Source organism: Erpetoichthys calabaricus, chromosome 4, assembly GCF_900747795.2.
Source record: "Erpetoichthys calabaricus chromosome 4, fErpCal1.3, whole genome shotgun sequence".
NCBI classification, from domain to species: Eukaryota; Metazoa; Chordata; class Cladistia; order Polypteriformes; family Polypteridae; genus Erpetoichthys; species Erpetoichthys calabaricus.
This window is the reverse complement of record NC_041397.2, coordinates 265,735,223-265,757,400: the sequence shown is the minus strand read 5'-3', so window position 1 is coordinate 265,757,400 and position 22,178 is coordinate 265,735,223.

The window sequence follows — 22,178 nt, the reverse complement described above, 5'->3', positions numbered from 1 at the left end:
GGCTCCATCTTGATGAAGTCTCGTCCAGTCTCTTGAAGATGATGTCACTTCTGCCATAGCATCACTTCCGGTCTCATTTTGATGATGTTACATTCGTCTTACAGTTACGATGTCATCTCCTGCCACATCATTTCCGCCTGCCATTTTTCTCCAGTATAAAAACGCCATGACTGTATTTTCTGTTGTCAATTTCTGTTTTAAAGTACATTGATCGTATTTTGCATTCATTTTCTTTATTTTGTCCATTGGACATTATACAGGGATGAGTATGTCTCCTTTTACTGAACAAATTATTAGGACTGCTGTTGTAATACTGGGTAGGGCTTCCTTTTGCTCTGAAAACAGTCCTCAGTTCTTTGTGTTATGGATGTACCGTATCTCTGCACTAGTAAGCACTTTGGGTGGTATTCAGAGTGAAAAAAAGGCTCTTTATAGAGTGTGTCAGTTTGGAACTTATTGTTCTCTAAAGTGTTGCATCCTTGCCTAACCCTTTAATTACAGCTTTCAATTGATTTGTTCAATACATTGTCTATAGGTGCGTTCATATATAATGTTAGAAGCACCTGCTTTGATAGTCATATCTATCTGTTAGTCCACATGAAACAACTCTGACCCCTGTGGACAGATTTTGTTGAAATGTGCCTCACTTATTCTTCAAAGAAATTTGTCAAGACAGTTCAATTTTTGTTGAGATACAAAATTTTAAAATTGCAAAATCTTTCATTGAAAACTACTGATAAATCTGCATCTTAAAACTGAGAAACATTCTGTGCACCTTCAACAACAAATCAGTTTACTGTTTCAATTTTACCTTGACAGCAGCTACACTAACTTGTATATATTTTCATCTTTTTCTTTTCCGATAGTCACTACTGATGGCAAACAGATCCTCAGTACAAGTTAATGAAGCACCAGCAGACTATGTGAGCAGGTAGAAAGGTGCTATCATGAGCTGTGGTGGGTGGGCAGGCTAGAAATCTTTTATTGACAAATCCAGCTGGGCACCTACAGAAACAGCACATCATGCACACAACAAATTGTTTCTGCTTTATGAAGTCTTCCCAGCTGCTTGAGTGCAAGCGGAGGAAAAAAATGGCATCAGCATCTCACACCTCCTGATGCTTTAAGCAATAACAGGCAAATTAAATGACCTTTCTAGCCATAAAAGTATAAAATGCAAGCAAGGAAAATAAAAGGTTATCTAGATACAAATGAAGGGCCATGTAACACGTAAGCCGTAAGGCACAAAGTAAATAAACATTTACTTAGTAATAATAACCCTACATTAAGTCAACCTTGCAGCTCCATTATCTGCAGATTATAAAGATTCACTGACAACTGTAATATGCAAACAGAGTGCCACCTTCACCTGGCATCCATTATAGTCACTTGCTGTAATGAAGTCTGTCTTTCACTTCTGTTATCCCCTAATTTAACTAAAAAATGAGAATTACAGATATGCTCAAGTAAAGGATTTAATTGTGTTTTTTTTATTTACTTTGTTAACTGGCAGTTGCAAGTTGTCACTGTGTATGAATATGAATTGTGTGTGTGTGTGAGTGAGTGAGTGAGTGAGTGAGTGAATGAGAGTGGGTGGTCCCTGTCCAGGCCTGTTTTCAGGCTTTTGCCCAATCCAGGTGAGATAGCCTTTGGCCCCCAGGATTGAGAAGGTTCTAGAACCTTCTTACTGAACTCAGTCCAATGAGAGCTATACACAGTCCTCAAAAGCACATGAATGTTTCAACATTTCAGATCTGCCAGTGGTCTGGCCTGCAATCTCAAACCCAACTTTAAGCAAGGCCACCAATAGCTCTCGGCTCTTTCCTTGTCCACTTAAACCAGTTGTTCAAATTCGGCCAGTTCTGGATTAATGCGATACACATACTGCACAGACCCTACACTGCACTGTAACTTGAAGAACGAGCCATCAAAGGAGTGTGATTCTGTCGTGCTAAGGTGTGACTGGCATGTCTTCTCCTGCACAAGTGCTGCAGATGAGCCTTTCAGGGAGTCGGCTTTTTCTGGGGAGTTTTATTCCCTCCCCTCTTGCTGCTAACAGCTGTCTTAATTGAATTCCAGTCTCTGGTCGATCCTTCTGAGAAAATAAGACAGCTGATGCAGCCACAGTGGCTCCCATGGGCAATACAGTGAAGACAGAGGCAAAATGAAGAGGCAACAGAAAACCAGACTGGATACGCTAATAAAAAAGTAAAAGACTAAAACAAACAGTGAAAGAAACGAAAACAACCAGACTGAATAATACACAACAAAATGGCCCGATTTAATTTCCAGTCTCCTTATTAGTATTATTCAGTGTTGTAAAAAATATGTTGTTTAATAAAAGAAAATGGGGTTCCTAATTTCTGAGACACAATAAAAACAACTGCTTGATCTCTTGTGAATGCGTCTTGGTGTGCCTTGTTACCCACCACAGGAATCAACAAGCCCCCCGGTTTCACTTGCTCGTACTAAAAAAGCTGTGAAGACCAGGTGCCTCATGTTTAAACCTTGCTTATGCTCAGAAATGTGCACAACCCATTTCTTATGCAAAAGCTGGGATTTACAAAACACATTTGTAGCATGAAAATTGGTCTAAAGTTATGTTTCAACCATCCGGAAGTCCCACGTTGACTTTTTTGGTGTTGGCATTTTAGTGACTCCAGGTAGCAGGCCAATGAAGTGAACAGAAAATTGTGTTTTACTGTGATTTTCAATGATGTGCCAAATTACATTCTGATGTCTGTCCATCTGTCCATCCATCCATTTTCTAAACCTGGTTGTTCTAAACCTGTAATGGAACAGGGATCGTGGGACTTCTGTGTGCTGGTCTCTGTGATGTAGGCTCCAGCTAGGCACACAACTCAAAGGGGATGGCTCAAGGACATCTAACCAGCTTACAAGTCAGTCATCATTATAAAAAAAGGACACAAATGCCATTAGTAAAATTTAAATGACAGAAAACATGTTTTTACAATTTTTTTCGTCAATTAATTTTAACTGCACTTTATTTAGGTTAGGTTAGAAAATGTATGCATTGACATAATATTTGGGTGTGACTTAGTTAACTAATTTGAAGGTTGGACTGTTTTCTGTTATTTATTTGCTTCATCAAAGAGACATCACATTTTTCTTTTTTAAATATTTTGTCACTGGGTTACGTAAGATGTGTAATGGAGATTTGCGCAAGCTGACACACATTGGAAGTACTACTGTCACACACGTGTGCCATGGGGACAGCTTAAAGGCTCTGGTGGGGGTAATTCCTTGCCGATCCACAAGATGGCGCTGTTTACGAACACCTCTTCTTTAGCTTCCTCTGCAGACTGGATGACTGACAGCCCTACCATCTCTGATGTCACTTCCGGTGTCTGTCCCCCTGGACCTGCCTCTTCTTGCTTGGGCTATACTGAACAGGAAGTGTCACCATCTTGAGGCAGTCACTTTGAGACTCATGTCTATAAAAATGTTATTTTGCCTTTTTCAATGTGTTTATAACTCATGTTTATTTTAAATTATATGGGCTTTGCCTGTGTGTGCCCCAAACCTTTATGCTTGTCTGTGTTTTTTGTTGCACTACCAACAATTTCTTTTGCTACCAGGACTGTCAGCAGCGGGTGCAGTCAGGAACCCCTAGAAAGAGGAGCAGCCGATTGCAGGGTGAACACGCACACATCAGGGAATGATTTAGCATTGCCAGTTCATCTAACCCAGTCCTTGGACTGCAAAGGGAAGCCATGACAAATCCACACAGATCCATGTGCAAACTTGAAATAGGGAGCACCAGGCACATGACTGAATTACCATGTGCCTAATTTATTAGTTATCATATTTATATTAACTGTGGTCTTGAAAATCGAAGAACAAATTACCCCTTATTTAAGACTAATGTTAGTAACATAGGGCATCTCAGGGGTTAGGAGGTAAGCCGAAAATAACTCTCCCCCGGCCTTTCCTTAAATTTTGCCACACGTCAGTATACCTCATGTTCACATTCACTGAAGTTTTATTTTCAATGTTCTCACTCAGGCGGCACGGTGGTGCAGTGGGTAGCGCTGCTGCCTCGCAGTTGGGAGACCCGGGTTCGCTTCCCGGGTCCTCCCTGCGTGGAGTTTGCATGTTCTCCCCGTGTCTGCGTGGGTTTCCTCCGGGCGCTCCGGTTTCCTCCCACAGTCCAAAGACATGCAGGTGGATTGGCGATTCTAAATTGGCCCTAGTGTGTGTTTGTGTGTGTCCTGCGGTGGGTTGGCACCCTGCCCGGGATTGGTTCCTGCCTTGTGCCCTGTGTTGGCTGGGATTGGCACCAGCAGACCCCTGTGACCCTGTGTTCGGATTCAGCGGGTTGGATAATGGATGGATGTTCTCACTCAGGAACATGGCCAAATTCATATGGTTATTAGATCATGAATACTCTGAATCTCCATTTGTTAAGTCATACATGGTTACTGGTGGAGGTGATAGGGTTATCTGAAAGAGCGTGCATACTTTTAAGTTGAATTGAGATTTCTAAAGAAACTTTCCGTGGAACCCGGCCTACATATGGTTTTATAAATCCAGTTTTGAGTTGTGCAAACATCAGAAAATTTTTGTGTGGAATCTGAGTAATGTTTTCTGAATGAGTTCCCAAGTCTTGTGTGCCTCTCTAAATGTCCAAGCTTCATTTTGAAATGTGACAAAGAGAATGAACTGTTGGCCATGCCTCTTAATGAAATCAGCTCAGGTTGTTTGGTCAAAACTGTGTTTTGGGGATCTGGCTAACTTTGACAGGGCATAAAAAAAGCAATGAACACCTGAGTTTGTGTGCATGGCTAAGTTGTCTTGGCAGAGTCAGAGTAGAACATGCAATTAATAATGGTGTTTGCATTCAGGTGGCAAAACAATGAAACAGTGAAAAAAAACAGGGCCATTCTTAACCGCCTAACTGACGTCACTTCACTGGCACGATGAGGGTAGTGAACCTGCTAACAAGAGAAATTACAGAGAATTCATTTAAACATTATCCAAATATGATTCTGTCTTGGCCACACACTTCTAGTCATCTTCGGTTTTCTGACATTCCAATCACAATGATTTGATTTCTGCTATTGCAGCCACTGTTGTTGATGAAATCAAAGGTCAAGTTCAAACTGCTCCCTTTATGCATGGCAAGTAGATAACAGTAGATAAGAAGTAGACAACTGCCATTTCATGTCATGCATAACTGTCTGTAATAGTTCCACATGTCGATACTGCAGGAAATTCAGGTGAGATTTGTTGGATTTTTTGATGTTTCGGGAAGGTGGGGGGGGGGGGGGGGGGGGGGGGGGGGGGCTGGGCGGGCGGGTGGCAGATGCCCAGTCTGTCTTTGATGTTATCAAACACAGGACTACAGTTACAAAGAAAAGCATGTGGCTCAAACCTGTGATGGGGCTGCTGCCATGGTCTCCTCTCTGAATGGACTTCAAGCTAAAGTTAAAGCAACAGCTCCCAATGAACTAGTTTATACTGATATGCACACCGACTGAACCTGGTGTTGTCTCAGGGGGCAAAATGCTTGTCTGAATCGAGAATTTTTGCATCTCTCTCTGGGTTTGCCACATTTTTTTAACTCTACCAAGAGGATGTCTTTTCACAAGTCTGCAGGGTGTTCAAGGTTGAATAGTGAGCACTGTGTCAAACAACTGTGATAGGCTCCTGCAGACTTTTGAAAAGATTATTGAGAATAAGACCACAGTAGATGGGGATACCCTCAATTCTGCCAAAGGTTTCTTAAGGACACTGGAGGATTTTGAGTTTGTTTTCATGTTGAACACACACAAACAAATCTCAGAAACTGATGTGGTCTTTGACATTTGGCAGCAGAGGGCTATAGATATTCTTTACTGAAAACGAAGATTTGAAAGTCTCTGTGCTTTTGCAAAGGAGAAGAGGTCAGAGAATACTTTCAAAGCTGTTCAAACAAAACCGGCAAGTCTCACATCAAACCCTCAAAATGAGCCTAGGCAAAGCGTCGGTGTCTGTCACAATTGCAGGATTCCCAAGAGCAATACAGAAATCTGTACATGGCTATCCTAGACAACCTTACGGAGTAGATTTCTCAACATTTTTTAAATTTGGAAAGTATGTGCTTCCTAGAATTCATCAATCCCGGGAAATTTGATGAAATGAGACTGTTGTTTCCTGAGGAGGCATTCCAAAGTGTACTGAAAAGTTATGGCCATTTCTTTGATTCAGGGATACTGAAAACTGAACTAAAAGACTTGCAGGTGTTTTTTTTTCAAAAGACGTTGAACTGGATAATGCAGTGCCTCAGCTGTACAAGCTATTGTCTTTAGTGGCAACAATTGGAGCTACATCAGCAAGTGTAGAGAGGAGCTTCTTCTGCTGAAAACAAATCAAGTCGTGTAGCTGCTACACAATGGGCAAAAATCGATTCAGCAACCTTGCTCTGCTGGCCACTGAGAGGAAACTGGTCCCAGTTGGTATAAAAGGGTCACAGACCATTTTCTACAAAAAAAAAAGAAAGGCAGAATTTACTTATAAATAACATGATGTAATAATTGACTAATTAATTAATATATATATATTCACAGGTTAAATCCCATTATAGAAAATACAGAAGTAATGAAATTTTCTGAATAACGAACACTTTTTGTGGACCTGGACAAACGTTCATAGAAATGTTTATACATTAAACATTTATAAAAAATACAGGTATAAACACAGAATGAAAATGAGATGTTAGAAGTATTTTTTAATAGAAATACAGGTAGAAAAATACAGAAGGAAAACGAGTCGTTAGATGGAACATGAAGGAGCAATTCCAAATTGCTTTTGTCACATCATTTTTCTTCATTCTGGAATCAATATTTTCCAGGACTGTTAATTTTTCTTTCAGCATAAACTGATGGCATTTCTCACTTTTTTTGTTCATCTCAAAGTAAACTGATGCTGAGAAGCATTATGATACTTGAACAATACGGTTTCCACACACAACTACCCATATGGACGCTCGGTGGAACACTAACTCAGAATTTGGCTTTGTGTATGATGTCGCACCTACATGCTTTCCGAGCCTGCACCAGAAATATCACAAACAGACTGTTGCGTTCTTTGAGAAAACCTGTTGCAGGGTTCCTGTGTCTTGGCGTGGAAAGTGTAGGAGCGACATTAATTTTTGCATTGTATTATTGTCACGAGAAAATGTTTGTTATAATGATATTTACATTTTGTTAAAAGGAGATTCGTTTCACATGATGTTCTAAGAATGTTTGTCCAGCTCCATAAACAGTATTCATTATATACTCACTGAGATATGCTTACTGTTGCTAATCATGTTGTCTTCTTTTGCCTCCACAGTGCCAAGGAACCACCCAGTAAGAGCAACTTACTCCACCCCTTCCAGGTCCTGGAACCACCTGGAAGGAGGTTTCACTTATTGAGTAGAAGCTTGAAGAGACGGAGCTCACATATCTGCGCTTGAGAAACAACTTTAGGACTTATCAAATGTTAATTCATCCATGAGTCAAGGCTAGACTCTGTCTTTCAATGCGTCTCCTCTTCCTGTATCTACAGACCAGAAGATTGACGGCCCAAAGACCTGACACGTCACTTCTGGTTTTCTGTCACTTCTGTTTCTTTGTCAACAATTACACAGAGCTCAGTGGCTAGTGCTCCAACTCTTTATGATCTTTTTTGCCTTTTATAACAAAATATATATAAAATGATGTGCATCTTACAATTTTAATGCATACATTTTATTTTAATGTTTATTATTGTATCAGCATTTGTACTTGTTGTTGTATAATGTAACAAATCATAAGCGCCATCAGACTTCAACAAGCCTGTGTTTTGTGTTCTTAATTGATTACCTGAATATCTGAAGCACTTTAATTAAATATCACAGAAGCAATTAAATGACTCTTAAAAACTAATCTGAATTATAGGCCCTGTTGCCCCTTAGGGGCAAAGGATGGAAAAGCATGCCAGACATGTGAAGTTTGGAAATTACATTTCTTTAGCCAGTGGCAGCTATCTAATAAATCCAACACAAATGCTTATGTACTGAAATGATACATTAAACTGGTTTAAATTTCAAACTTAATTTCCCATAATTCAGCAACAATTCAGGTCATAAAAGCTGAACTGAGACCCAGTATATCCACACTAAAGCTCCAGCCCCCATGACAAAGCTCAGCTCCTGTCAGGCTTTTTTTATCATCTTCTCACAGGCCATAAAACAATTTACAAGCTTTCTGTTCTCCTCCCTGGGGCTTTTATACTTGGGCTGCTCTAATAATTTGTACCTAATTTCCACCTTATAACATTCACAAAACAGATGGGTAATTAAAGCTGCTGAGACCTGTCCTGCTAAAATCCATTAACACCACCGTCCTCAGGGAGAACATCCCATGGACACTGCAGGTGTTGTCAACTTGTGATGCTCCAGATGTTGAGCTCACCACGTCAAGGTATTTAAAAATGTGTACTGTACTATAAGAAGTTTGATGGTGCTTTGTCTAATAAATATGACTGATGACATACATTTGATCAGATGGCAGTGAGAAGAGATTCACCTACCAGCAAGACAAGGAGTTGACTTAACTCTGCACTTGGATTCAATAAAGCTTTGAATTGTGCATACTGTGATATAATTGAAACAGCAGATACTATAAGTTAAAGATGACATACACAAGGCAACAAGAGAAGATCCAAAAGAACCAAGAAATGACCTGGACAGGATCACAAGTGAGATGAAAGGTAGTAAAACCTGTGGCAACCAACAAAAAAGAGTGTAGTTGCTGGTCCTCAGTTTAATTATCAGTTAGTATGCTTCCTACAAACAGAAAGAATAAGTAAGGCTTATTTTATAAGTTTGAAAAAATAACTAGCCCATTCTTGACCTTGCCTTGATTTAGCATGATAGGAAGATGGATGGACGGATGTTGGTGATGTCTGTTGAGTTCTTGTCAATTGATTTAATGCTATGTGCTTAATATTGTCTTGCTCACCAAAGCACACACCTGCATTATTAATCCAGTGGCAGCAGACAATACCTTTGCAAAATAAAGAAATAATCTTCAATATAGTGAAAGAATATAAGTGATCTTTCTCCAGTTATTATTGTCTAGTTGTCCACAAAAGAGAGACATCAATTTACAGTTGGGCATTAACATTCAGTAATGTCAATAATGGTGCTTGGCAATGACTTTCCGAGGTGAATTCACACTCCTTGAACTTAAAGGTGCCACAGAGAAAGACGAGCATTGAAGTAAAGTACACAGCTGATCTCACTTTGAAATGTCTGAATCTCACGTTTTGCTTTTTTTGTTCTTATTTTGCAATATGTGGAATCAAAGCTATATTTTTTTTCTTGAAAAATCAACATATCCTGTAAGTTTTAAGGCTTTTTTTTCCTCCACATCAGGGGCCTCATGTATAAACGGTGCGTACGCACAGAAATGTTGCGTACAAACGTTTCCACGTTCAAATCACGATGTATAAAACCTAAACTTGGCGTAAAGCCACGCACATTTCCACGGTACCTCATGCCCTGGCGTACGCAATTTCTCCACTCGGTTTTGCAGGCTGGTGGCACCCAGTGTCAAAGCAGTGCCACTGTTCCTGTGTGGTCACCCTTTCTTTCATAGACCCACATTTCTAATGCGGCTTTATAAATACACTGAAATTAACTGCATATCGTTTATTAGTGTAATGCATCTGATTGTAATTAACCTGCAGCAATACAATGGTCCAGGGAATAGCCATAGTATTCCAAATACCATAACTGCTTTAGCATTGTTACTCTCACTGCAACTTCTTCTTTCAGCTGCTCCCGTTAAGGGTTGCCACAGCAGATCATCTTTTTCCATATTACTCTCACTGCACCACTCGGAGTATTCATATCACTGTGTCTGAATGGGGAATCGCAGCAGCAGCTGATTGGAAAGAGAATTACCGGTATACAGCATGAAGCAGACGCTGCCTGAGTCACGGCAAAACGCTTCAGTGACTTCCTTGTTTGGACTTCGCGGTTTAGAAAAAGTTTCACAACAAGAACTATAAACGCACTCAATCAGTCCATCAAGTGCTCCTTGTAGAACTGTTTGTACTTAGAAGTACAATCACCTCACTGTAAACTTGCACTACAGTTATAATATTGCACAACCTGCGCCACTTTATAAAGCGCGTATTTACATATGATGACGATATCATTTTTATGATGAAATGCAGCAAAATATGTTGATTATATTATACAGATAAAACTTTAACTTCATTTAAATAATCTGTATTGTTAATAATTAAACATGTGAGGACACAGTGCCGCAGCGCTAGCTAGTTCAGGGATTGTTCTTGCATTGCGTTGTATTCTTGCTGGTGCTGATGCGACACTGGAAGGATAGACGGATAGAATAATTAAACATGTACTACGAAGATATTTCAATGTTCCTTAAAAGTTTTGAAGAATCGGCGTTCTAAGCTTACAGATGGCTTCACGTCTATTACAGAGGTGATTGTGTGGCGATTGGGTATTTGGAGAAAGAAAAGTAAGGACAGGAATTGGAGGTTAGTACGTTTGAAAGAGACAGTACTTCTGTAATAAATTATTTCATTGAAGGTCGCGCATGGCGCAGCAAGCCTCTTGCGTGAGACATGAACAAGCACTGTGCCACCGTGTTCCCATGTTAAATAACATGCTTTCATTCCTATCATCATGAAAAAGATATCAACGTATACATCTCAGTATTTTAATTATTCAGAGAGCTGTAATATCACGAATGTAACGGATTATGTGTCCTGTCGGAGAAAGAGAAAGAACGGAAGCACGTAGTGATTCACACACTAGAGCACATAGAAGATCAAATACAGAACAAACCATTTAACGTACCACTTTAGTTACAATGGGATTTGAGAAACTAGTAAATTAAACGATTTTAAGATGAAGTTTATGATGTTCTACTTTAATGGCAAAATAAACTACGTGATTAAAGTTGACATTTCATGCTTTTTTCCACACTGTGTGCCTATTTTTTTTTTTGTCTGTACCCTAATAAGCTTTCATATGACACTCAGACGGTGGGCTACGACTTGCCTTTTCACGGCGACTTTGATATATGATTTCTTTTTTATTTCGGGCACTGTGCGACTTTGTGAATTTGATCTTTCGAGTTTTTCCGACACTCTGTCACTCGATCAACTTTCTTTTGTTGATTATACCACTGTTTAAACCAACAAATAGTACGTTTTTCCTCTGCCTTCACTTGGTATTCGCTGAAATTCTTATATTTCCCCCGTGCTTTTCCCATTGTCTTTTCTCAGAAGGCTATTTATATTGATTTGCATATTCAAAGAGGCGTAATTCTGGGAGGAGTTGGGGCGGGACAGAAGGCGCGTGCACGTGCGTTACTTTCCACGCTGATCAGGATTTATGTAGCGGAAGAACCTGGAAATTTGTGTACATACAGATTCCTGCATCTGGATTTTTCTGTGCGTACTCACATTCCCGCTTTTGTGCTTATGCCATGTTATAGTGTGAGTTCTACACACGGCGTTATACATGAGACCCCAGGTCTCTAGTAGTCAATATTGCCATTATAAAATGCAGGAACAGGCTAGTTATTTTTTGAAATGTGTAAAATATGCTTCACTTTAGAATGCTATAGCAAATGTATACAAAATGCTTCAGTTTAGAATGCAATATGAGGCTTCTGTGGGTGCTCTGGTCTTTATGCTCCCCAGGGATTTGCTGTTGAAGCTGGCTCCCTCGGATGACCCAGAGTATTTCCTATTCTGTTTCGAGCACACAGCACCATTGATGCACTGGGACAGGGGAGCCTGGCCAGCTAGCGTGGCCCCATTTTTAACTAGGGAGGCCCTACAAGTTGTGGGAAACCTCTGTGGCATATTAATCCGAACCGCCCCATATGAGGACAGATTCAAGGCTTAGTGGACCTGATTCAAAGCTGGATACACGAAGACACTTTCGAGCGCATTGTGGAGAAGATCGCTATTGATGCAGTCCTGTCAGTGATAGACAAGAGCCTTAGTGATTGAATGCTACAAAACGACATCTACTTGCTGCTGGATCTGACCCACAGACTGGAGGGCCCAAAAACCACCTGGGAACAATGGGGCTACCGAGGCTTGACCCCAATTTCGATCCAGCCAGCACAGACTTCCATGGTTCCCGTCTTCCACCATTGTGGGAACACCATGGTGCGGACTGAACGCAACTGCTTTTGTTGTGATCAACCCGGGACATCTGGCTCGGGAAAGCCATCTCCCACCTGCGCAAACCATGACCATCGGTCTGGCCCAGATATATGTGGCTCGCAAATGTCCCCCAAAATGTTAAAGGAAGACAATTTTAAGGTCTCTATTACGTTGGCAGGATGGGAATTATCGAGACTGTTGGACTCTGGTAGCGACCTCTGCATAGTCTGCTGTGACTTGCTCCAGCAGACCCCTTATAATTCCACAAACAAAGTGAACATCCGCTGCGTCCATGAGGACATTAAAACATACAAGACTATATTACTCTCTCTGCCATATCAGACACCTCACTCTGGCCACTCCTCTAACAGGAAAAAGGAATGCCCTCTTCCCATGGATCCTGACCACCTGCAGAGAGCTTTCCCCTGTAGAGGATAGAGAGGGGCTCGCCGTAGACAATGTCAGTCAAGAAACTGTGTTTGAAACTAAACCAGAGTTGTCCAGCAAGATGACGGACGATTCTTCAAGTGAAGACCCAGGACAGCTGGCAGACTTTTCCATGCTGTTGCTTGCAAAAACAGTCTCCTCAGACTGAACACTCAATACGGACCCGGACAAAAACGAAATAGCAGTGGGAGGTGAATGCAATACTGCATTGGACACGGAGGAAGCAGAGACTGCCATCCAGACAGCGTTTGCTCACCTGCAATGAGTCGATAGCAATTTGGATTTTGCATTCAGACAAGCCCATGTCACAAATTACTCTTACTATGTGGCGAGAGAGGACCCGAATTTTAGAACACATTTTTTACTTAAGTGATGGGTGTATCGAGCAGTTGGTAGTGCCAAGTGGGCATAGGGGGAAGGTTTTAAAAATTGCTCAAAGTCACATTTTGGGGGGTCACCTCGGCGCAGAAAAGACGACGGAATGCATTTCGAAATGCTTTTATTGGGTGAATATAGGCCGCTGTGGAAACAACTACGAGCCAATCGCAGTCGTGTTATAAGCACCTGCCACTGATGGGTGATACAAGGAACATTACAAATGCAGGGAATAGTATAACTTGGGCACTGACCTGGCCCCGACTATGCCCATTTACTGTGTCTGTGTACAGGAGAGTGGTCGCTCCCACTGCAATAAATAACCCTGCTGTTCCTGTTTCAAGTTGAATAAAGCTGGTTTTGCTAAAGTACTGAGACTCAGCCACGTGTTTTGGGGTGCAAGAAAGTGACTTGTGTGTGTGTGTGTGGTATAGCGTGTCCAGAGCTCCTGTCAAAGGCCAGTTTTAAATAAATAATCGCCGCACTCGCAGCTTAGTGAAGGGGCATGGTTGTGTGGCTGAAGCAGGTCCTGGGGTGATTTGTGATGTGGGCGATTCTCACCTGTGCACAAGAGAGAAACCATCCATATCCGTGATTGTTTCCGGGGCTGCTGATTTGCCACAGCTGCCATGTCCTCTTCATAAATAGAAGTGCGGGGCGGCTAAGGGAAAAGGAAAAAAGGAGGAAAAAGTAAAGAGAAAACAGACGGAGGTTGTGGGAAGCTGTATGGAGAGAGAGCCGGTGCAAGCAAGAGCGACAGAGTGAGACTGAGAATGAGCGTGTGCTCGCAGGCAGGCAGCTGGACAGTGAGTCCTGGCAGTGGCGTTTGGCCGACACTCTGTGGGGCAGAAGAAAGCCATAATTGCTCCAGCTGAGCGAACAAGGAGCTGGAGTGACTGGGGATGGAGGACGGCTGGCCACGTAAGGCCGAGATGGCAGTGGGAGTCGTGAAGTCTTGGGAAGGTGTGCCTCAGCGTGAGCGACCTGGCCGTTGAGGAACCCAAGTCTCCGTCCGGTAAGGTAGCTGTACGGAGCCAGGAAACGGAAGGCAACCGGACAGTAGTAAGGTCAGCTGCAGGTATGGCGACTCTCCTATTGCAAAGCCCAATGGGAGAAGCCGGAGAGCCGCCAGCTAAACAGAAGACACTGGGCTTGTTTTTAAAGAGACTGCTTCCAGCGTTGTTTTAACCTTGTTGTTGTTTTAAAAGGATTTATTTTTTCTATGGTGTTTTTAACCTCAAGTTCAGCACTTGTTTTAAGGATTATTTATTTAAAGATTTTGGAAGACACTGCACTTTAATTTGAATACTGTTTTTGATTGTCGGTTTGTTGTTTTTAATAAAAGCACTTGACACCTTTTTACACCATCCTCTTGCTCCATTTGTTATGCCACACTGCCAAGCTCATCGGTAACATTACTGACGGTGAAGGGTTCAAGGGCTCCCAAAAAGCAAGATGGAAGCATGGAGAGAACCTGCATCGTCACAGTGTGATACTGTGTATGTATATATATATATAGCTCAAGTCAAAAACACAATGAATTTCAGAATGTTCAGCTATGGGTCTTGTTTTGTATATATTTTAGTTATTTAGAATGATGGTGTTTATTCAATATTTTTCAGTTTTGCAGTATGTTCAATTTCTGTGTCTGGGTTTTCTTTGTTGTCTGTCCTGCCTACTATATATTTGAGCCCACGGAGGCAGGGCCACCTGATTATGCAGCTGAGGTACTGGGTTACTAAAAAGAGGAGCTTTTGGTATTGGATTTTTTATTCTATTCCTACTTATTGTTTTGGTGCTTATGATCTTTGGATGTACTATGTTTGACCCCTTGCTTATATTTAAAGGTACTGTTGCCTGATTTGGGATTTCATGATTTTGTTTTGCACTTCTGGGAACCGTGCAGTCAGAGTTCTTTTACAGTCTGTATTTCTCACTGTTTTTCTTTCTGCTTCTGAACTTGCTTTCTTATTTAAAATTGATCTGGCTTCTGGCTTGTCACTAATGGTAGCCAGTAGAAATCGGATAAATGGATTTTTCATTTACAGATGCACTACAATAAACGCCAACCCAGGCGCTGGCTGGTCTCGACTGCACTTTAAACGGGCTGTGAACTTGGTGCCATAAATGAACACCCGGGAACATAAGAGACATTAAGTAAATAAAAGTGGGGTGTATTAAATACTTCTGTAATCAGCTACTTGCACTCTGTTCACGAACGCCTAAGCACCTCAGTATCACTTTACTGCTGGAGTTTTTTGTCCAAAGACGGAGAGGTTGCCATGCTGGCACAAGAGTAAAAGCAAAGCGAAAAGGTTTTAAAGCAGGTTCATCGTCTATTGTAATGGGTATTGTTCGATTGCTCTCAAATAAAAGTATAGGGGCCATTTGTGCTTTTTGGAGAGCTGGCTTAAACCTGATATACCTGACAGACAATATGTGTGTTGTGGAAAAAAGACAGGAAGAGCACTGGTTATCTATGTGAATGAAGAATGATGTAAATGTTGTCATATTACAGTTAAGACTACAACTTGGTATTCAAATATTGAAATTCTGGCTGTTGGAATTTGTCCACGTTATTTGCCCAGGGAGAAAAATTAAATCATCTTTATTAATGTTTATATTCCTTCCTCCGCAAATGGGAACTTATCAATGGAAATGATTCATTCGGTCAGCAACACTTTAATGATTTCACTCAGTCCCTGCAATTATAACATGTGGTAAATTCCCTGGACCCAAAACATGACACCCTATTATACTCACACAGCACCAAAATATAGTACATTAAAACCAATAACATCAATCACCAAAACAAACCCAAATAAGACATTTAACTTTCATGGAATACGGCTTACCTACACTTCAAGATTCACATTCAAAGTAATGGCCTTTCAGTCTTTCTTGGATTTTCTAACCATTTCAAAATCTTTTTTGGAGTTGCAAATTTATCTGCAAGAATGACTAGGACAGGGCATTGCCAACATCCAGCTCCACCTCAAACATTTCCAACTAAGGTAGTTCTATTCATTAATTGTAACAGCAGATAGTGATGGTGTGTTGTGAGTTGATTAGCACATTATTAATAAGAATTTCACTTTACTCTGCACACGTGACAAGAATGACCCTATGACTTGTAAATATCCAGTCATGCTCCTTCCACAGTGATGATTTAGTGAGATGGAGAGAGGTTATCTAAACCAGGAACTTTCATTCTCCAGAAAAGCAAATGGACTTCATGCACAGAAATGAGTAGAAGGGAGGTGCAGAGGGATATAGTAAGGTAGCTGGTATGATGTCCTGAGTGGAGGGGGGCCTTCTAAAACATGCACTTAAAATTGTTGACCCTGCTCAGGTAGACAAGGAACAGTCTGTGTCAGGGGGCACTTGCATTTGTATCCAGTGAACACTTTTAAAGTGTTAAATACAATAATTTGTGGAGATACAAAGCCAAGCTGGAACTGAGTATTTGCTTTTTGCATCATTAATGGTTTTGTCTACTTGATACTGTATTTATCTTTGTAAACATTTTTGTCTTTAGTTTTTCATACCTGTTGAGCTTTTTCTGGAAGACCATGGTTTGACATTATTGTACTTGATAATTACTTTTAATTGTAATTCAGATTTCTGGACAAAACCTATGTAAGAAGTAACTGTGACTGTGTACTCATTTATTCCATCAGGGATATCTCTGAATATATCCCAGAAAGTTGAATCCCATGGACTTTCCACAGTCTCACTTGTCTACTTATGCACTGTCTTTATTTCCGTTTTATCCAATTTTAATTTTGGTCTATATGAAGGAACAAGAAACATCATGGCATGATCAGAGTTACCCAAAGGAGTCTGTTGAATGGCATGATAAGAATCAGAAGTCGTGCTGTAACTGTGGTCCACAGTTCTCCCCTCTTTAGTTGCACCTTTCACCAGCTGGTTTGATCTGGGAAGCTCAGATGACAAGGTGGTAAATTTTAGAAAATTCGAATGAAGTGAGCACTATCTTCCCAGCAAATCTGTGAAACAAGAAATTGTTGATAAAGTAACATACTACATTTTTACTCTAGTTGTATAACTTTGATCAACTCTAAATAATTGTACTCTGGAAGACTGACAGCTTCGTTACAAATTAAATCAATCAGCCAAGCCTCAGTAAAGCAAAACATTGAAGTGAGTGAATAGTCAGTTCTACAGCTTATAAGTAATCAAAGCTCATCCATTTTATTGCACAACGATTGGACATTTGAAAGATACATACCCTGTAGTAATGGATGAAGGCCACATTTCCAGAAAGTGAGGAGTGTCCTAGCCCTGTGACCTCACTTTCTTCCTCTAGTTATGGTTGTGCTCTGACTGTGACTTCTTTTTCCTGCGTGTTTAGCTCTGCTATCTTACTGAGAGGAACTTGTGCACATCTAAAAACTCTGGCGCTGAAATCTGTTGAGAATTCGTTTGGCTTTAAATATCCTATCTGGAATAAATTGGCATAGGCATATGTTAAGCAATAAACTACATTTACAAGTAATAGTGTTGAAAATAACAGACAGCAACACTGTCACATTTTTTCTGTGCCATCTTGGGAACTTTCCGTTAACTTCCTGTCTAATTAAGGTCATATATACCCAATTAAATTAGGCCCATTGAAACCAATAAACTACACTGAAAATAATCTGTATCTTGCAAATACCCAATTAAAATCCTCACATTTCATTTACAAGCAAAATGATGGAGATAACCACAAGAGCTGGAACACAAAGTAACACCAAACCATCTTATTTCAAAAAAATCCTTATGTAACATACTAGATCAATAACACACAGGAACAGCCGATTACTTGTAATAATTGTAATTTGATTGAGAATGTGAACTATATAAAGTAATATGCTGTTTATATTTTATATCTATTCAATAAAATTTAATACATATTTTATCTGGGCAACAGAACAGCACTCTCAAGGTCTCTTTGTTAGTGTTGTGAGTTGCATGCAGAATGTGTTGCCAAATTTTCCAAGCCATTCTGGACTAAATTTAAAAGAACACACATTTCTAATATGAAATATTCAAGATGACAGCACTACAGTTTTATAGAAAAGGCCTTGAACTGATATTCATGCCAGAATACATGGCACAAATTAATAGTGGGGAATCCAAGAAATTTAAAGCCTTTTTTTCATTTTAAAGCACAAGCTTTTTATACAATTGTACTTTAGTAAAAGCCTGCCATTTCCTAAGTTTAGAGAATAAAAAAACAGTGCTTTATCTGTGCTACATTACAAGTATTTGTTTATAGCACAAGTTACTTTAGCATAGTGCTCCTTTGTTTAAAATGCTGCTGAGGTTGTTTCATATAGTCCCACTTAGACTGCTTTTTAATTAATTGTAGCGATTGCTCTGATTCGTCATTTCTACATCTTTCCCATTTTCATTCTGATTGCTGTCCATAATAGCACTTCATCTGATTGCAGCAGATGCAGCATCATGAATGATAGACGGCTTTTCAGATGCCATCTATTCAAATTAAATTGCCAACATTTGCCTGTGAAGTGATTGTCTTCAGAATACAGCTGACCCGAGACACTTGGACTTTGGACTGAAGGCCACTTCGTATTTATGTATAAATGTGTACGCTCTGTATACAGTATACTGCATTATGTTTCTTTGCTTGTTTCCACATTAAGCAAAAATAAATTTTACTCTATTTGTAGTTATTCTATAGCACATTGGACTTGTTCTTAATAAAAATATTAAATATGGCATAGTTAGTTTGTCTTTCCTCACTAATGTTAATCATTCTTACACCAACTCTGATTAAGACATTTCGACAATAACTTGTCTCTTGTTCACATTGTGGAGAAAATGAAGAAAAAAAAAACAATACCACTAATGTACTTCATGAGTAAAGCTCTTTTAGGTTAAGAATGAATGTGAAACTGTTTAACTTATTTACAAATCAAAAAACAATATTTATAATGTAAAATTAAGTATTTTTACAGCAAGGCAGGATTACTGAAATATCATGGTTCCTCTAAATACATGTGAAAAAACTGTTACTCCACTGCTGTTCTGCCATTGACTTCCTAGATCCTGTGCAACAACTACAAGTGAACTTTGTCTACCCGCCACAGTTAGGCCTGATCAGTTAACAAATTATTCAGTCATTAAATTATCTATATTCAAACTGCAAACACAGGTGTTGTTATCCAGCAATGCTAGAAATAGAATGCAATTTATTAAAGAAATTCATAAACACAGTGGTACTAAAAGCAGTTGGAACTGCACAAGAAATATTTCTCAGTTAACCTTGAAGTGTTGCTGTTATTTAGGTGCTTAACCGAGTACTTAGCAGCAAGGCCAGAAGCAGATAATGAACTGTGATCTGAAATGGTTTCATTAACAGGACAGAAACTTTAACATGTTAACACCACGGGACACAATAAAACATCAAAGCAGACGCACCCCTGATCAGATCAAAACACTTCTTCAGGACAGATAAATCACAATGTTGCATAAAAACTAATCTATACAAGTTAAATGGATTGGTCTACTTGCATGTGTAAAACTTTCGTGTTCTCAATAATTTTTGACAAAGTATGCTTTCTCATAAAATCTTGAAAGCCTACAAAGGCAGATATGTCGCTCATTTAGGTCAGTAAGTTTAATGCGCATAACAGGGAAATTAATGGAAGGAATTAAGGGAAAGATTGAGCAACACATAGCAAGAACAGGAATTTTGCTGAACAATCATGGTTTTAGAAGAGAAAGGTCATGTTTTATCAACATGCTTGAATCCTTTGAGGAAGCAACAAAATGATATGATCAAAGTAGATGATATTATTTATCTTGACTTTCAGAAAACATTTGATAAGGTGCCACATGAGAGGTTAGGCATCAAACTAAAAGAAGTGGGCGTTGTGTGTGTGGATGGATGCAAAATAGGCTCAGATACAGGAAGCAGAGGGTTATGGTGCGAGGAACATTAACAGAATTTGCTGACATTAAGAGTGGTGTTCCACAAGAGTCAGTGCTATTTTTAATATATAAAAATGACAACCTGATTAAGTTTGAAGATGATACGATGCTAGGTGGATTAGCAGATACAGTCATATGAAAAAGTTTGGGAACCCCTCTCAGCCTGCATAATAATTTATTTTCAACAAAAAAAGATAACAGTGGTATGTCTTTCATTTCCTAGCAAACATCTGAGTACTGGGGTGTTTTTCCAAACAAAGATTTTTAGTGAAGCAGTATTTAGTTGTATGAAATTAAATCAAATGTGAAAAACTGGCTGCGCAAAAATTTGGGTCCCCTTGTAATTTTGCTGATTTGAATGCATGTAACTGCTCAGTACTGATTACTTGCAACACCAAATTGGTTGGATTAGCTCATTAACCCTTGAACTTCATAGACAGGTGTGTCCAATCATGAGAAAAGGTATTTAAGGTGGTCAATTGCAAGTTGTGCTTCCCTTTGACTCTCCTCTGAAGAGTGACAGCATGGGATCCTCAAAGCAACTCTCAAAAGATCTGAAAACAAAGATTGTTCAGTCTCATGGTTTAGGGGAAGGCTACAAAAAGGTATCTCAGAGGTTTAAACTGTCAGTTTCAACTGTAAGGAATGTATTCAGGAAATGGAAGGCCACAGGCACAGTCGCTGTTAAACCCAGCAGGTCTGGCCAGCCAAGAAAAATACAGGAGCGGCATATGCGTAGGATTGCGAGAATGCTTACAGACATGGTGTATCTGTACATCGTTCTGCAATTCAGCACAATTTGCACAAAGAACATCTGTATGGCAGGGTGATAAGAAAGAAGCCCTTTCTGCACTCACTCCACAAACAGAGTTGCTTGTTGTATGCAAATGCTCCGTGAGAACCCTAACTACAAAGAGGACTATTTCATTTATGTTAGGTAGAATGCCCAAAGGGGACTGGGCGGTCTCGTGGCCTGGAACCCCTACAGATTTTATTTTTTTCTCCAGCTTTCTGGAGTTTTTTTTTGTTTTTTCTGTCCACCCTGGCCATCGGACCTTACTCCTTATTATGTTAACTAAGGTTGTCTTATTTTAATTTCTTTTTTGTCTTTTATTCTTCTTTTCTTCATTATGTAAAGCACCTTGAGCTACTTTTTGTATGAAAATGTGCTATATAAATAAATGTTGTTGTTGTTGTAGACAAGCCAGATTAATTTTGGAACAAAGTGCTTTGGACTGACGAGACAAAAATTGAGTTACTTGGTCATAACAAAAAGCGCTTTGCATGGCGGAAGAAGAACACCGCATTCCAAGAAAAACACCTGCTACCTACTGTCAAATTTGGTGGAGGTTCCATCATCCTGTGGGGCCGTGTGGCTAGTTCAGGGACTGTGGCCCTTGTTAAAATCGAGGGTTGGATGAACCAATATCAACAAATTCTTCAGGATAATGTTCAAGTATCAGTCACAAAGTTGAAGTTATGCAGGGGTTGGATATTCCAACAAGACAATGACCCAAAACAGTTTGAAATCTACAAAGGCATTCATGCAGAGGGAGAAGTACAATGTTCTGGAATGGCCATCACAATCCCCTGACTTGAATATCACTGAAAATCTATGGGATGATTTGAAGCAGGCTGTCCATGGTCAGCAGCCATCAAATTTAACTGAACTGGAGAGATTTTTGTATGGAAGAATGGTCAAAAATACCTCCATCCAGAATCCAGACACTCATCAAAGGCTATAGGAGGCGTCTAGAGGCTGTTAGTTGAGCCTCCTTGTTCAAATATAAGTATTGATGTAATATCTCTGTTGGGGTGCCCAAATTTATGCACCTGTCTAATTTTGTTACGATGCACATTGCATATTTTCTTTTAATCCAATAAACTTAATGTCACTGCTGAAATACTACTGTTTCCGTAAGGCATATTATATATTAAAAGGAAGTTGCTATTTGAAAGCTCAGCCAATGATAAACAAAAATCCAAAGAATTAAAAGGGGTTCCCAAACTTTTGCATATGACTGTAATCTAGAATCTGTTAGAATCATTACAGAGAGACTTGGGGCAGATGAAATTTAATGTTATTTAATGTAAGGTAATAGACATAGGAAGCAAAAATGGTAGGTTTGAATACACAATGGGAGGTCTGAAAATCAAGAGTACACCTTATGAGAAGGATTTAGGAGTTCTAGTGGACTCGACAC